This window comes from Dasypus novemcinctus, chromosome 13, assembly GCF_030445035.2.
Source record: "Dasypus novemcinctus isolate mDasNov1 chromosome 13, mDasNov1.1.hap2, whole genome shotgun sequence".
Taxonomy (NCBI): domain Eukaryota; kingdom Metazoa; phylum Chordata; class Mammalia; order Cingulata; family Dasypodidae; genus Dasypus; species Dasypus novemcinctus.
The window spans coordinates 110,179,284-110,195,534 of record NC_080685.1 but is presented as its reverse complement, the minus strand read 5'-3'; the positions used below and the strand labels follow the sequence as shown (position 1 = coordinate 110,195,534).

General features: G+C 40.7%; 1 protein-coding gene across 1 annotated transcript in view; it reads right to left on the bottom strand.

Annotated features, from left to right (window-relative positions):
* Positions 1-15,813, bottom strand: part of DISP1 (dispatched RND transporter family member 1) — a 223,307-nt gene extending 207,494 nt beyond the window's left edge. Inside the window, 1 exon segment of the mRNA XM_058275262.2 lies at positions 15,702-15,813. The gene's annotated coding sequence lies outside the window, so the exon portion shown is untranslated.
* Positions 15,814-16,251: the final 438 nt, after the last annotated feature.

Sequence of the window (16,251 nt, the reverse complement as noted above, 5' to 3'; positions counted from 1 at the left end):
GTTGAAAAGTTCAATACTTTTCTGCCAGATATGGTAGCCACTAGCCACATATGGCATCTGAGCATTTAGCACAACTGAAGAACTGAATTTTTTATTTTATTTCATTTTAATTAATTCTCATTTAAGTAGTCTAATGACTGGTGGCTTCTGTATAGGACAGCACACCACTAGAATATCAGAGCTTAAAAGGGTCCTGGAGGTCATATAATTCAACTATTCTTAGCCTAGAAGAAAGATTTGCCATATCAAGAAATAATTAATAATAAATAAAACAATAAAGCAGCCACTGAGGAAGATAATGTTCTCCATGTAAGTGTTATTCAAGTGTGCCATAACAATGGGGAAAATAAGAACACTAATGAAATCCAGCTAACTTTTTATATGAAGTTACTGAGGCTCAATGGCAAAACCATTATCCAGCCATGATCATCTGTTAGCAGCACAGCTGGGGCTGGAACTCTCTATCCTGACATTTAGTTTAGGGCTCTTTCTATTCTTCTACTACTAAGTTGCCAACTGAGTAGGAATCCAATTATTTTATGTTTAACTCCTCATTAACTATCTAATAAATATAGCATTAATCTAAACTCTTTCTTCAAAGTTAGATTTAACTGTAAACAATTTTAATTTTTAAAATGTGGAAATGAAGAACTAAGATTTGAACCAAAGTTAGAAAGCTTTTCTAATAAGAGACTAAATAGTTTGAGATTTAAGAGATTAACACTGACTAAAAATGGAAATAATCTTCCTCACTTGCCACACTTACCTATATAAAACCTTGTACAAAATTTTCCACAGATGACCTGCTTCTAAGCAGCTACTTAGCTATAATCAATCCAAAGCCAGCTTTAACTCAACACAAGCTAAGTATTATAAATATAGAAGGCAAAGCTGAAAAAGACTGCTAATAAAGTCCTGCATTTCAGTTTAAAAATCAGTTGTACAAGTACAGAAGACAAAACTAATGGAGAGTTTCCTAGAAAATTTGGGGAGCATTGTCTTATCAAAAGCTTGGTATAAGAGCAAGATATGTCTAAAATGTTCACTCAATTTTGGACTTCAATAATAAAAGTAGTACAATGTCTATCTTAAAGGAAGTAGTAGTCTCACTATTTACTGCCTTGGTCAGACATCTAAAATAGTGTAGATAATTATGGAAACCATAGTTTTAGGACATAGACAACCTAGTACATTCAGAGCAAGGTGATCAGGAATGTGATAGATCTAGGTTCTGGCATTATTGAACCAGGGAAACAGTTATCTTTAAATACATGACAAAAGTTCATGTAAAAAGAGAAAAATATATTCTTTGTTGCTGTGGATGATATAACTAGGACCAATAGATGAAAAAATACAGCAGTTACTTTGGACCCTTTATAAATAAAAGAATAACCTAATAACTAGAAGCACCCAACAATGAACCAGGTTGCATAAAAATGAAGTGAACATCTTTTTATTGAAAGTATTCCTGCAAGGGCAAATAACTTCTGGGATGGCATGGTGCATGAGAGTAGAAAACTGAATTCTTTTATAAGACTGGATTCATTCTACTGCTACTGGTTCATTCTAATTCTACAATCACAATATTTTAAGTGCAGAAGAAAAAGAGCAAGTTGAGAAAGCAAATATTTTATTTCCTAATAACAAATTTGGTTGGTGAAAGGAAGAAATAAAAAAACTGAAGTGATTCTAAAGTACATTAAAAATATATGTACATGACATGTAAGGACCTAAAATTGAGATGCAGTAGAAAAGGGAACTGGATTTAGGATCAGAAGATCTTAGGTTACATCCCAGTTCCAACAAAGCCTAACTCTACAGGACACTAGGCAAGTCACTTAACCTGTCTGGGGCTCAGGATTTTCCATCTCTTGAAATAGGATACCACCTGCCTTACCCTAAGATCAAATGACTATATAAATTCTAGCAATAATATATCAAAATACCAAAATGTCCAGGTTTCAACAAAAGATTACAAAACATACAAAGAAACAGGAAGCAATGGCCAAGGCAAAGGAGAAGATTAAAGCATTAGAAACCATCAATGAGAAGAAGCCAACCTGGGAAATATCAAAGACTTTTAAATAAAAGTCATCCTAAATATACTCAAAGAGCCAAAGGAAAACATGGACAAAGAACTAAAGGAAATCAGAAAAAGTGACAGATGAACACAAAGAGAACATCAACAAAGAGATGGAAACTATGAAAAGAAACCAAAAAGGGCTGAATACTACAGTAATAGAAATTAAAAATTCCCTAAAGGGGTTCAATGGCAAATTGGACATGGCAGAAGAAAGAATCAGTGAACTTGAAGAGAAGATGATTGAAATCATCCACTCTAAGAAGGAAGAAAGAATGAAAAAAAAGTGAACAGCACATACCAGTATACCATTGTGGGAGTCCCAGAAGGAGAAGAAAGAGAGAAAAGAGCAGAGAGAATATTCAAGAAATAGTGGCTGAAAACTTCCAAAATTTAACAAAAGACATGAATATATGCATCCAAGAACTAAACAATCGTTAGACCCACACAACATATTGTAATCAAACTGTCTAAATGGCAAAGATAAAGAGAATTCTGAAAGCTGCTAGAGAGAAGCAACATGGCACACACAAGGGAGCCTCAAAAAGATAAGGTGCCAATTTCTCACTGGAAACCATGAAGGCAAGAAGTCAGTGGGATGATATACTTAAAGTGCTGAAAGCAAAAAAAAAAAAGTCAGCCTAGAATTCTATAACTGGCAAAACTGTCTTTCAAAAATGAGGGAGCAAGAGAAGCAGAAGTGGCTCAAGTGACTGAGCTCCCGCCTACCACTGGGGAGGTCCCTGTTTCACTTCCTGGTGCCTCCTAAAGAAGACAGCAAGCTGACGTGATGAGTAGGCATGGCAAGCTGACACAATAAGAGACACAAGAAAAGAAACATAATGAGAGATAAAACAAAGCAGGGAGCAGAGGTTCCCAGTGCCTCCTAAAGAAAATGAGCAAGACAGCCAGCAGACAGGACAGGCAGCGCAAGCTGATGCAACAAGAGATACAAGAAGAAAAACATAATGAGAGACATAACAAAGCAGGGAACAGGGGCAGCTCAAGCAATTAGGCACCTCCCTCCCTTATCGGATGTCCTGAGTTCAGATAGCAGTGCCTCCTAAAGAAACAAGGAAGCCAAGCAGACACAGCAAGTACAAACAATGAGGGGAGGGGAGAAATAAACAAAATAAGCCTTGAAAAAGAAATGTAGGAGAGATTAGGAGATTAAAAGATTAAGACATTCCCAGATAAACAAAACCAGAAGGAGTTTGTTCCCACTAGATCTGCCATACAAGAAATGCTAAAGAAAGTTCTGCAGATTGAAAGGAAAGAACAACAGACAATAGATCAAAGCCCTATGAAGAAATAAAGATCTCCACTAAGGATAGCAACATGAATAAATATAAATGCCAGTATTATTGTATTTTTTATTCATAACCTCAAATGCAAAAATAATGTAATGATAAAGTAGTCATTCAGGACTCATATAAACATGTAATGTGTGACAAGACCCACATAAAGGCAGGGGCATGGAAGGGTACAGGAACATAGTTTATATATACTCTTAAAGTTAAGAGGTTATTGAAGCAAACAAGATTGTTACAGATTTAGGATGTTAAGTCTCATGGTAACCACAAAGAAAGTACTGGAGCATATACAAGCTCATAGACACAGAAATCAAAGCACAGGTTACCAGGAGTAGAAGGCGAAGGGAATAGAAACAATGCATAATGGGTATAGGGTTTCTACTTATAGAGATGGCAGTTTTAGCAATGGAAAGTACTGAGGGTACCACAATCTTCTGAATGTGAATAATCCCACTGAATGGTATGTCTGGGAGTGGTTGAGACGGGAAACTTTATGTTCCACATATGTTCTCACAATTTAAAAAACAATAAAACACAACTAAAGAGTGATAAAGGCAATACATGATCTTGGATGGGATCTAACAAGGGAGGAGAGAAGGCTCAAAATGACATTATAATAAAAATCCTAACACCCTTTCTTGCAGAAATGGAAAAACCAATTATCCAATTTATTGGGAAAAGTAAAGGGTCCTGAATAGTCAAAAATGTCTTAAAAATGAAGAATGAAGCTGGAAAACTCTCACTTCCTGATTTTAAAGCATATTACTTAGTTACAATGGTAAAAAAGCATGGTACTGTCATAAAGATAGACATGTTGACCAATGGAACCAAATCGAGAACTCAGAAATATTGACCCTCACATCTACAGTCAAGTGTTTATTGATGAGGCTGTCAAGCCCACACAACTGGGCCTGAAGAGTCTATTCAAAAAATGGTGCTGGGAAAACTGGACAGCCATATCCAAAAGAAAGAAAGAGGACCCCTATATTATACCTATACAAAAATTAAATAAAAATGGATCAAAGACCTAAATATAAAAGCTACAATCATAAAACTTCTAGAAGAAAATATAGGGAAATATCTTCAAGATCTTCTGGGGAAGAGGATGTGGCTCAAGGAAATGAGCTCCCACCTACTACCTGGGAGGTCCCAGGTTCAGTTTCCAGTGTCTCCTGGAGAAGATGAGCAAGACAGAGCGGGCACAATGGGCAGATGTAGAGAGCTGATGCAATAAGATGACACAACAAGGAGACACAAAGAGGAAAGACAATGAGAGACACAACAAAGCAGGAAACTGAGGTGGCTCAAGTAATTGAGCATCTCTCTACTACATGGGAGGTCCCAGGTCCAGTTCCCAGTGCCTTCTATAGGGAAGACAAGCAGACACAGAGAGGACACAGTGAATGGACATAGAGAGCAGACAGTGAGTGCAAACAACAAGTAGGGGTGGACAATAAATAAATTAAATAAATCTTTTTTAAAAATCTCCTGGTAGGAGGCAGTTGTGGTTTTTTTGTCTTTATTTATTTTTTAAATGTTACATTCAAAAAATATGAGGTCCCCATATACCCCCACCCCCTCGCCCTTCTCCTCCCCCCATAACAACAACCTCCTCAATCATCATGAGACATTCATTGCATTTGGTGAATACATCTCTGAGCACCGCAGCACAGGAGGCAGTTTTTTAAACCTCACACCCAAAGCAAGAGCAATGAAAGAAAAAAAAAAAAAAGATATACAGGACCTCCTCAAAATTAAATATTTTTGTTCTTCAAAAGACTTTGTCAAGAAAGTAAAAGGCAGCCTAGTCAATACGAGAAATTATTTGAGAACCATATATCTGGAAAGGGATTGATATCCATGTTATATAAAGAGATCATCCAACTCAATGATAAAAAGACAAGCAACCCAATTAAAAAATGGGCAAAGATTGTAGAGGATGGTGTGGTAGTCAGTTCCTCAGGAAGCTAACTACAGAACTGCCATATAATCCAGCAATCCCACTGCTGGGGACATACCCAGAAGAATTGAAAGCAGATACATATACACCAATGTTCACAGCGACCTTATTCAGTATTGCCAAAAGTCAGCAGCAACCCAACAGTTCACAACAGATAAATGGCTAAGCAAATTATGGTATAGACATACAATGGAATATTACACTGCTGTGAGAAGAAATTAAGTATTGACACACAGGACAACATGGATGAATCTTGAAGACCTTATGTTAAGCGAAGTAAGCCAGTCACTGAAGGACAAATATTACATGACCTTGCTGATATGACTTAGACAAACTGAGCAGATTCACAGAACAAGAATCTGGAAGATAGGTTATCAGGAAACAGAAAGGGAGTAGAGGATGGTGAGCTGATGCTTCACATGAGCAAAACCTATGATGAGGATGAAGGTGGTCTGGCAGTGGATGGGGTAATGGTTGTGCAGTAATGTGATGGGGTCGACTGTGCTGGAATGTGAAGGGGGAGTAGGGTGGGGGAAGCTGGAGTGGGGGAAGCAGTATCCATGTAACTGGGGGGAAGGCTGGGAGAAGAAACAGGTAAATTCTGGGAATTCGTAGCACCGTGGTTAAAACTACCATGGTGGGAATGCTCTTTCTGGCAAATATGGCAGGAGAGGGTTACTGGTGCAGGGCTTGTGGGTGGCGGGATATGTGGGATAGGGCACACCTGGGGCATGATTCTGTGGGTCATGAAAGTATTCATCTTGTCACAGGATATCATCTCAGTGGGTGCAGACCCACACAACACACAAGAAAATATTAAACTCCCATCCTGGGAGTCCTGCTACGTTCTCAATTAGAGGGACAAGAATTTCTTGAGAACATAGGCAGTGCCTTATAAAAGAAAACAGATCAGGGAAGCAGACTTGGCCCAGTGGTTAGGGCGTCCGTCTACCACATGGGAGGTCCGTGGTTCAAACCCCGGGCCTCCTTGACCCGTGTGGAGCTGGCCCATGCGCAGTGCTGATGCGCACAAGGAGTGCCCTGCCACGCAGGGGTGTCCCCCGCGGAGGGGAGCCCCACGCGCAAGGAGTGCACCCCGTAAGGAGAGCCGCCCAGCGCGAAAGGAAGTGCAGCCTGCCCAGGAATGGCGCCACACACACGGAGAGCTGACACAACAAGGTGATGCAACAAAAAGAAACACAGATTCCCCTGCCGCTGACAACAATAGAAGCAGACAAAAAAGAACATGCAGCAAATGGACACAGAGAACGGACAACTGGGGTGGGGGGGAGGGGAGAGAAATAAAATTAATAAATCCTTTAAAAAAAAAAACAGATCAATATGTCAAGCCCTCAATATTAACACATGTAACTATGAACCTTATTCTTCAAAAACTGAAACTTAGTGATTACCACAAGATCCAACGGAAGGGGAAGGGAAGAACTGATAGAACGTGGGGCATTTTTAGGGCACTGAAATTGTTCTGCATGATATTGCAATGATGAATACAGGACATTATACATTTTGTCAAAATCTATAAAAATGTACAGTGCAAAATGTAAACTACTGACCATGGTTAGTAGCAATGCTTCAATATTTGCTCATCAATTATAACAAATGTACCATATTCATATAAGAAATATGAGGGGGCAGGGGATGGAATATATGGGAATCCCCTATATTTTCTATGTGAATTTTCTGTAACCTAAGCTACTTTGAAAATAAAGTGAAAAAATACAACACTGCGGGAACATACAGAAGAAACTGTCACTATAGGAAATCCCTGGAATTCAGCACCCTGTCAGTGGGCCTTACTTTGGAATATATGATAACCTATCCCCCCAAACTATAGGAATTCTATTTAGTTATAATTTTCCTACACAGGGCTCTTATGCCCCTTTTATTTGAACCTATAATTAGCAGTACACTCATTAAATTTATGACCCAGAGACTTAAGTCTTTTGGCCGTTCATGTGCTGGTTCAGCCCTGAACCTCAGCAGAGTTGCAGCCAATACCAACGCTCCAGTTCATGGGACTTGCCCAGGACAACTAACAAACAGATGATGATGAGCAACGCCCATCCCAATACACAGAGAGTATCTACAACTACAAGCAACACCATTCCATCCATCGGCCCTCTGGGGTCTATATCCCCTCTCAATCGAAGCAGAGTGGAAATCAACATGCCAAAATCCTCAAGAATGACAACAAACAAACATAAGAAAGGAATGCAACTATGGACTAAAGTAGACTTATTATTCTAGTATTGGAAGAACTTGTAACATTGATATAAAGGGAGCAGTCACCAGAGGTTCTGTGGGGAGGGAGAAGGAAGAACAGGTGTAAAATGGGGCATTTTGGGGACCGTGAATTATTCTGCATGACATCACGATGGACACAGGCCATGAAACATTTTGTCAAAACCTATAAGATTGTACAACACACAGTGTAAATCATAATATAAACTACAGACCATGGTTAGTAGCAATGCTTCAATATATGTTCCTCAAGTGCAACAAATACACCACACTAAAGAAAGACGTAAATAGGGAAAAGGTGTGGTAGGGGGAGGGTGTCAGGTATAAGGGAATCCCCTATTTTTTCGCTGTAACATTTACGGAATCTAAAGGTACTTTAAAAAGGAAAAAAAAAAAGAAAAACAAAAGGGCAAAGGATTTGAATAGACATTTTTCCAAAGAGGAAATACAAAAGACGAAAAAGCACATGAACAATGTTCAACTTCACTATTAGGGAAATGGAGATCAAAACTACAATGAGATACCACTTCACACCTTAAAGAACTGCCAGTATTAAAAAAAGAAAGAAAACTACAAGTGCTGGAGAGGATGTAAAGAAATAGCAACACTGCTTCACTGTTGGTAGGAATGTGCAGCCTCTGTGGAAGATGGTTTGACAGTACCCCAAGAAGCTGAAGAGAGAACTGCCATATGCTCCAGCAAACCCATTACTAGGAACATATTCAGAAGAACTGAAAGCAAGGACGTGAGCTGACATTTGCACATCAGTATTCACAGCAGCATGATTCACCATTGCTAAAACATGGAACGAGCCCAAGGGTCCACCAACCGATGAATGGATACCATAGCATATACATACAATGGAATACCATTCAACTGTAAGAAGAAATGAAATTGGGATGCATATGACAACATGGATGAACCTTGAGAATACAATGTTGAGTGAAATAAGCCAGACACAAATGGATAAATATGGTACGGTATCACTAATATGAAATAATATGATGAGTAAACTCACACAGGTAAATGCTAGAATATAAGTTACTAGGAGATAGTATGTGGGTTGAAAATGGGAAACGATGGTCAATGTATGTAGAATTTTTTTTTAAAGATTATTTTTATTTATTTCTCTTCCCTTCCGTGCCCCCACACCAGTTGTCTGTTCTCTGTGTCCATTCTCTGTGTGTTCTTCTGTGTCCGCTTGCATTCTTGTCAGTGGCACCTGGAATCTGTGTCTCTTTTTGTTGCATCATCTTGCTGCATCAGTTCTCCGTGTGTGCGGCGCCATTCCTGGGCAGGCTGTGCTTTTTTCATACTGGGCGGCTCTTCTTATGGGGTGCACTCCTTGTGCGTTGGGCTCCCCTATTCAGGGGGCACCCCTGCGTGGCATGGCACTCCTTGCACGCATCAGCACTGTGCATGGGCCAGCTCATCACATGGGTCAGGAGGCCCTGGGTTTGAACCTTGGACATCCCAAGTGGTAGGTAGATGCCCCATCCGTTGGACCAAATCCGCTTCCCTGTATGTATAATTTTTAATAAGTTTTATTGTAAAAGTGTGGAAATGAAGAGTTGATGGTAACACATTATAGTAAGTATAACTAACACTGCAGATTTATAAATGATATTGTGGCTGGGGGCAGTCTGTGGATGTAAATGAAAACTGAAAGAAAACTAGAGGATAACCTAAGGTATGAATAACAGTGATTTTGGTGGTGGCTGAAGATTGTGGTTAATAGTATAAATATAAGAACGTTCTTCTACAAGGTGTTAAGAATATGATTATACAAGGAAAAATTACAACTTCTATAACTTATGGTCAATAAATAACAGTAATATTGTAATACTTTTGCAGCAATGACAAAGAAACTATCATATCAATTCTAAGAGATAACTTAGTCATAACAGCACGGGATTTTTTCCTTTTGGAATAATGAAAACATTCTAAAATTGACTGAGGTGATGACAGCACAACTCGGTGATGAAAATGAGAGCCACTGAGTGTAAACTTTAACTGGACTGTACAAAGCATGGGATTGTATAACACAGGGAATCATGTGGGAGAAGATGGACTATGGTTAACAGGACAAATACAAAAACATCCTTCCATGAACTAAACAAATAGATAATACTAATACAAGTTGTTAATAATTAGATGAGGGAAACGGACTTTGGCCCAGTGGTTAGGGCGTCCGTCTACCATATGGGAGGTCCGCGGTTCAAACCCCGGGCCTCCTTGATCCGTGTGGAGCTGGCCATGCGCAGCGCTGATGCGCGCAAGGAGTGCCGTGCCACGCAAGGGTGTCCCCCGCGTGGGGGAGCCCCACGCGCAAGGAGTGCGCCCGTGAGGAAAGCCACCCAGCGTGAAAAGAAAGAGCAGCCTGCCCAGGAATGGCGCCGCCCACACTTCCCGTGCCGCTGACGACAACAGAAGCGGACAAAGAAACAAGACGCAGCAAATAGACACCAAGAACAGACAACCAGGGGAGTGGGGGAAATTAAATAAATACATCTTTAAAAAAAAAAATAATAATAATTAGATGAGTTGCAGGGAAATACACCAAATGGAAGATATGGGCTATAGTTAGTAATAATATTTGGATGATTCTCTTGCATAGTCTGTAACAAATGTTTCACAACAATGCAAGGTGTGGGTAGTGGAGTGATGTATGGGAGCCCTGTACGATGATATCCATGTTTTGTTTTGTAATTTCACAACTTCTACGTACTTATTGTTTATGTATGTTCATGTGTGATTAATATACTTCAATAAAATTTTATTTTTAAAAAAAGGACATTATTGGAACATGTGAAAAAAACTGGAATACAGACTTTAAGCTTTATATAAATTTAAATTTATTGAACTTGATAATTGCACTTAAGGTGGTTACATAATGAATATCCCTGTTCTTAGGAAATGGGCATGGCAGTAATAAGTGTTCAAGAAGAATGATACAGACCTACACTTGCAAGTTCAGAAAATGGGCTGATAAACAGAAACACACACAGAAAGAAAGGAAGATATATGGATGGATAGGTAAATGGATAGGTAGATGGACAGATCCAATGACATGGCAAATGTGACAAAACACTAAAACTGGTGGAGCTTGGGATGGGGATGGGATATGAGTATGCTGGACTTCTCTATATGGAGTTTGTACTATTTTGTAACTGTCCTGTAAGTCTGAAAGTATTTCAAAATAAAAAGTTAAAAAAAAAAAACATACCTGTCTTGAATTGGTCAACATTTACCATCCTTAAGGGAGTTAATACTGTATTATATTATCTTACAAGGTCCTTTCTAGCTCAAGAATTGGGGCCAATAAACAGCTGTTTATTAGGAGGAGAAATACAGTTAACAGTTCACTTAGGAAAATGCTTTATTCAAGCACTCCACTTTAATCAAAAGTATTCCTGTTCTGAGGTGATAAAGCAAATGGGGTAAAATGCTAACAATAAGTGAACCTGGATAAAGGGTATACTTGAACTATTTTTATTTTTGCAACTTTACTCAATTGCTGTGAAACAGTTATTACTCAAGTTTAAAATGGAAGGCATTAACCCTGACGGTTATTAGCCTAGAGCCGCTCCACCCCCATGATGCCATTCCAGTACTTGGTCTTTCCACATCTACAGTTTTCTCGTATCTCCAATGTTCCCATCAATTTCCATGCCTTTGACCTCTCAATACTGTAAATACCATTCTAAAATAAACGTCAGTACCTGTTCTTCTATTCGTATCTCAGCTCTCCCTCAAACCTCTCCATGATTCCTGATGACCATAAAAACTTTGACTTCAAAAGCCTTTGCCAGACTTTCGGAGTTTGTGCTTTTGACGGATGAGCACTCCAGTTTTCTTTCCTGTGAAGGCTGCTGTAGACAAGAACTACTTTATTCCACTGTTTTGATTTCAAAATAAAAGAAATACATGGGGGAGAGGGGAGCCTCTGCCAAATCATTCTCATAAGAAGTGCATGGCATTCGCCCCGACGCAGGCCATAAGGGAGAACATTGTCTATAGGGAATTTTTTAAAGAGTTTTTAAAAAACAAAAAACAAATTAAATGCCTGCTTTTTATACACTAGCAATTTAAAACAACCTCAGTGTTAAGAACTTTTTCCCACCATGGCAGACAACTCTCCCCATCACCTCTTTATATGGTGCTGAAATGGTCAAACTCCCCATCCCCGCCTAATTCTTTTATCCAGTGGTTCTTTTTTTCCTTAGAATCTCAAGCCAAATAAAACTAATAACAACAGGCTAAAAGTAATCAGTGCATTTTCTACAGTAATTGCAACTCTGAGGTATATCAGATCACTTTAATAGAAATGTACCATTTAATGTGATGCCACATTCTAAGAAAAATATAGAGTCGATATATAATATAATAGGGCCCAGTTATAAAATCTAACCAATTTTAATTTAGTATTCAAACTACTTTTAAAACAGCAATAATCGGGGGAAACGGACTTGGCCCAGTGGTTAGGGCGTCCGTCTACCACATGGGAGGTCCGCGGTTCAAACCCCGGGCCTCCTTGACCCGCGTGGAGCTGGCCCATGCGCAGTGCTGATGCGGCAAGGAGTGCCGCGCCACGCAGGGGTGTCCCCTGTGTAAGGGAGCCCCACACGCAAGGAGTGTACCCATAAGGAGAGCGGCCCAGCGCGAAAGAAAGTGCAGCTTGCCCAGGAATGGTGCCGCCCACACTTCCCTTGCCGCTGACGACAAGAGAAGCAGACAAAGAAACAAGACCCAGCAAATAGACACAGAGAACAGACAACCAGGGGAGAGGGGGGAATTAAATAAAATAAATAAATCTTTAAAAAATAAAATAAAATAGCAATAATCGGAACAAGTGGGTCACAGTCATAACTGCATGGGCTGGAAAATTTGCCAAGATTTATGGGATAAGAGTCAGCAGAATGGATAGGGCCCCACTAATAGGACTGCAGTTCAATTTGGGATAATTAGTTACTTTGAGGCCCAGGTCATCTCAATCACTCAGAGAAAAAAATCTAACTCAGCAGAGGAAAAGATAGAGAGTAATACCTAGAAAAGGGGTTGTAGCAGTTTGATATGGCTATGAATTCCAAAAATAGACACTGGATTATGTTTGTAATCTGGTCTGTACCTGGTGTGATTAAGTTATGATTAGGGCTTTGATTGGGCCACATCATTAGGGTGTTGAGTCACCACCCCTTGGTGGGTGGGGACTCACAGATAAAAGGCATAGCAAAGGACAGAGTTAGGGGTTTTTGATGTTGGAGTTTGATGCTGAAGCCTTAAACTGGAGCCCCGGGAAGTAAGCTCACACAGGAAACAGAAGCAAACTCCAGGAAGAAAGGAACCCCGAGCCCAAGAAGAAGGAAGCCCCGGGAGGAGAGGAACCCTGAATCCAAAGAGAAGCAAGATCCTGGGAGAGAGGAACCCAGGAAGCCTGAACCCTCACAGACGTCGGCAGCCATCTTGCTCTAACACGTGAAAATAGATTTTGGTGAGGGAAGTAACTTATGCTTTATAGCCTGGTATCTGTAAGCTCCTACCCCAAATAAATACCCTTTATTTTCCAACCAATTTCTGGAATTTTGCATCAGCACCCTTTCGGCTGACTAAGACAGGGGTAAACTCTCTGCCTCACCAACCTTGCCAAGAGCCATGCTCTACACCTTAGAGAGTGCAGAAGCTGGGTGATAAGTCAGCAGAGGATCAATACTCTGGTATCTCCCTGAACAGAAGCTATAATCCTCAGCTGTAACGAATTCTCCTGATTATATCAAACATCGGGGAATGGCTTACTAACTAGGATATGCAGACAACTAAGATCGGACTATATAATAATAAAGTCGATACCCAGAGAGCACGGAACCCCCCCCCAAATCAATATATCAAATTACTTCATATATAACAAACACATGATTAATGAAAATGAACCATGTATTTCTATATAAAGGCAGAGTGTTAGTTATTGCTGTTTTAATAGTTTTTAACAATGCACAGATACATATTTCACTATAACAGAAATAAAAAAGAAATAGTAAATCCATTAAAAATAACCTGTAAATTGCTGCACCCTAATCAAAAATCACCAGTATTGGTTAAATTATAAAATACAACAAACCCAACAGAAAAACACATAGAATTTATCTATATAGAAAGCTAAGAAATAAATTCTACCATTAGAAGAAAAAAAATTCCAAAATTTATTCAGAACACAGGGCAATCAAATTTCAAATATATCATTCATACACAAAATTAGAAACTTACCCCAGAAGGCTCATGTTTTATCAACAAGCACTTCAACCACGAACTAAAATCTGAAGACTTACATGCTTTCTCAACTGCTTTACCTCCCAAAAACAGAGGTAAAGAGGAAAGAATAAATTTTTTAAACCATGATTATACGGAAAAACAAGATCAAGCTAATGAGACAAGCAGTTATTACCTACTTAAAAGAAATAAGTTCAAATTAAGGCATAAATGGACATCAAAAAGTAGTTAAGTCAAAATTTCAGAGATCAGTGTCATCTCATTTTCTAATTTGAAAAATTATTCAATATGCTCATCTAAATGCTTAGGCATTGTTTACGTTTAGACACAGCTCTAGTACTTCAGCTGTGCCTCTAAACAGAAGGAAGTTATAACTGCCTATCTTAGTAAAGCAGAGATCTTCAAGGCCATCAGAGTTTATGAACTAGCAAGATGCTAAGACACCAACAAATATGACAAGTTCTAGTTTACTTGAGTGGGTTCAAGAGAGACCACAAAATCAGATCTAAGTTACCTGTACCAATACAGTTATTTTAAAAATAAAAAAATTTAACACTTGAAATATCAAATATCCTAAATAAACAAAACAATCATCAGATATCATCATTCACCACTAATAGTATTTTAAGTTTTCCTAGCTACCTTGCACAGTTGGTGGCAAAATTCCAAGTTCACTTACCATCTACATAAAAGCTATGAGAGCCTTTGTAATTGCATTGAAGTGAGACATTAAATGATGGAGATTAGAAAGTGCACATTAACTGCTGGGCATAAAACATGAAATACAATGTAAACGATAACTGAGACTAATAATTGATAAAACAAGCCACCACCCCCCCATACTACACACTGTCCAGTAAGGAAAACTAAATGTGCTAAAACGTATATAAAAATAAATCTTGAGTTTTCACTATTTTTAAAAACACATACATATATATATATATATATATATATATTTCCTTGTAGGAGAAATAAAAAGGAACAGTAAATTGGTAGAAATTGCTAGTAATTCGTGGCACCCTAATCTAAAACTGCCCTTACTGATTAAAGTGAAAAACTAAATCCGAGAGGATAACTTTTGAAAAGATGTGTTTAAAAATTTGGCTGAAAAACAACAAACAATAAGCTATAGATGCAAACACTGACAGCACTCGCTTTCCATGCGATTATCACTGTGGTCCTAAGGGCATTAAGAGCTTATTTAGTGATCGAGAAAATAAGACAACCTACACTCTGCAGAGAAGAGTCCAAAAGGAAAACTCTGGTTAGTCTGCTTGCGTGAAGAGCACTTGAAAGTACTATGAGTTTGACAAAGAAAAGCAGCATAAACTGGGCCTTGGTAAAGAGTTCAAGTTTCTCCTGGGAAAGTAAAATACTTTCCCTAAAACGCACACACACACCAGCATTAATTTCACGTGAAGCAATACAAGCTCAGCACCCAGTAGGTCGCTAGGTGGTCGTATTTCGAATCCGTTAGGTCAAGACTCTCCCCCACGACCCTCAGGAAGGACTGGTCCCTCTCAATCCTTCCCCTGGACTCCAACCTCCGCCACTTCGCGCCACCCTCACGGGCAATCGGCCACCACCCGGGACACGCCCCCACGCAGCGCTGCCTCCCTCCAGGGGTCCCGCTGTGCAGCCCCGCGCAGGCGCCGGCGGCCGGGCCCCTGCGGCCTCGGGGTCTGCGGCGCCGCGCTCCGCCGCCGCTCTCAGCTGCCCTCGGGGCTCGCCCTCTCCCCTTCCCTGGCCCCCGACCGGGTCCCCTCCTCAGCCCGGGGACGGCTCTCTCGCCGCCCCCGCAGAGCCCCGACTCGCCCAGCCCTACCCGCTCTCCCCGTCCCACGCTGCCGGGCGGCGGCAGAGTCGAGAGGCACCCGCCGAGGGGACGAGAGCCGAGGGCGCCGCAGCTGCGGGCTCACCTCCAGTCGCGGCTCTCGGCGGCTGGCAGGCAGCCGGCTTCCGCCTCGCGCCGGAAGCCGTGCGCGCGGGCCCGGAAGTCCCGCCCCTGCCCCCCCTGTGGGCGAGGCTGCCTGGCTCCGTGGGGGTCCGCCGGGGGCTGGGAGGGGAGTGAAGGGAGGAACGAGCTTGAGCCGCGGAGGGACGAGCTTGAGGCCGCGGAGGAAAGACCTTGAGGCCGCGGAGGGTCTCTGCACAACCGGGCCTGGGCCCGAGGGACGGGTCGTCGGGAGTCTCCCTTCTCTCTCGCTTCTTTCCGTTCCTCTCTGCCAGTGTTCGGCTACCTGCTCTACTCAAATGCTTTGAGGAACCAGATGACCCAGACACCGACCCCTGTCCTCACAGTCTAGTCAAAAGTTAACGTAAATAAAAACCAAGGTTCATCGCACCACAAGGCACTATTTCTTCCTTCCTTCATT